General features: G+C 52.0%; 1 pseudogene; it reads right to left on the reverse strand.

Moving 5' to 3' along the window:
• Positions 1 to 947: 947 nt before the first annotated feature.
• On the reverse strand, positions 948 to 1,618 carry LOC113222654 (annotated as a pseudogene).
• Between the last annotated feature and the right edge of the window lie 10 nt (positions 1,619 to 1,628).

Raw genomic sequence — 1,628 nt, forward strand, 5'->3', positions numbered from 1 at the left:
TGTGGGGGTAATTCCCCGGACACACTGTGCTATCTGAGCTCTCACGGCAGCTCTGTGTGGCCCTCACGCAGCCTCCATGCTCCTGCTCACACTGCTTGCCTGGCTAGCAGCAGCCTTCCAGCTCCATCTGAGTCCAACAAACCCCCATGTGACACCTAGCTTCGTCTTTCTCTTCCACAGCCCCCTGTTTACTCCCAGGAGATTCTTCTCCTCCTTCTACACCCTGCATCCCTTCACTTGTGCTTCCATTGGGGTGGTCAGAAACTCTGTGCCCTTCAGTGTGGGTCTCTCTGCTGCAGGACACAGGATGCCCTGCCAGTCAGGAACGGGTCTCATCCCTCACAGAGCTGGCCATATGGCCCAGGTTCCATACACACCTGTAAAACTGGTATTTCTAGCTTCTATAAACAATCTCTGGCTGGGCGCAGTGGCTCACACTTGTAATCTCAGCACTTTGGGAGGCCGAAGTGGGCAGATGGCATGGCTCCAGGAGCTTGAGACCAGCCTGAGCAACATAGTGAAACATGGTCTTTACAAAAAGTAAAACAAAAAAACATTAGCCAAGCATGGTGTTGCACACAGGTAGTCCCAGCCACTCTGGAGGCTGAGGTGGAAGGATCACCTGAGCCCTGGAGGTGGAGGTTGCAGTGAGCCAGGAGTGTACCCCTGCACTCCAGCCTGGGTGACAGAGTGAGACTCTGTCCCCGCCAGAAATAAAAAACAAAAAACAAAAAACAACTCTTTCCTCATCTATAGAAGATACTTGCTGCCAAGGTCATAATGAGGAAATAATGCAACTGACTTGTAGTCTCAGAAACTTGAGCCAAGTGACCACATCCTCAGCACGTGCTACCCTCGCGTTGTAAAGCCCTGCAGTACAATCTGTGACATTTTTATTCATTCAAGAAAGCAAAGATGAATCCATTTGGCAACTCAGTTCATACTGTTCAGATAAACATACCAAATGGTACATGTGGAGGTGGTGGTCGAGATCTTACAGGCCACAATGGGTAGAGGAGCTGGTTGAGGTCCTGGAGGAGTCAGTTCAGACAGCAGAGGCCAGCCAAGTGGAGAAGGTGGCAGATGTACTAGAGGAGACCGTGGTGGAGGAGGTGGTTGAAGTCCCGGGGGCCACGAGTGGAGATCATTGAAGTAGCCGAGGAGATTCATGTGAAGGTGGTTGTTGAGGGGCCAGATGCCACCCAGGTAGAAGGCGTGGCTGAGGATCCAGAGGTTACTAAGTGAAGATGTAGTCGGAGGTCCCAGAGGTCTCACAGAACAAAAAGGTGAATGATGTCCCAGAGGAAATGCAGCTATAAAAGATGGATGAGGTCCTGGAGGACAGAAACATGCAGGAGATAGATAAGGTCCAGGAGGACCAAGAGCTGCAGGAGGTGGATGAGGTCCTGGAGGACAGACACAATCTGCAGGTGAATTAGGTCCCAGAAGATCTATGGTTTCAGGAGGTGGATGAGGTCCCAGAGGACCAACAGCTGCAGGATGTGGATGAGATCCTGGAGGACCTATGGCTGCAGGAGGTGGATGAGGTCCCAGGGGATCTGCAGGTGCAGAAGGTGGATAAGGTCCCAGAGGACCACCAGCTGCAGGAGGTGGATGAGGTCCAAGAG

The sequence above is a fragment of the Piliocolobus tephrosceles genome, unplaced genomic scaffold, assembly GCF_002776525.5.
Source record: "Piliocolobus tephrosceles isolate RC106 unplaced genomic scaffold, ASM277652v3 unscaffolded_32909, whole genome shotgun sequence".
NCBI lineage: Eukaryota > Metazoa > Chordata > Mammalia > Primates > Cercopithecidae > Piliocolobus > Piliocolobus tephrosceles.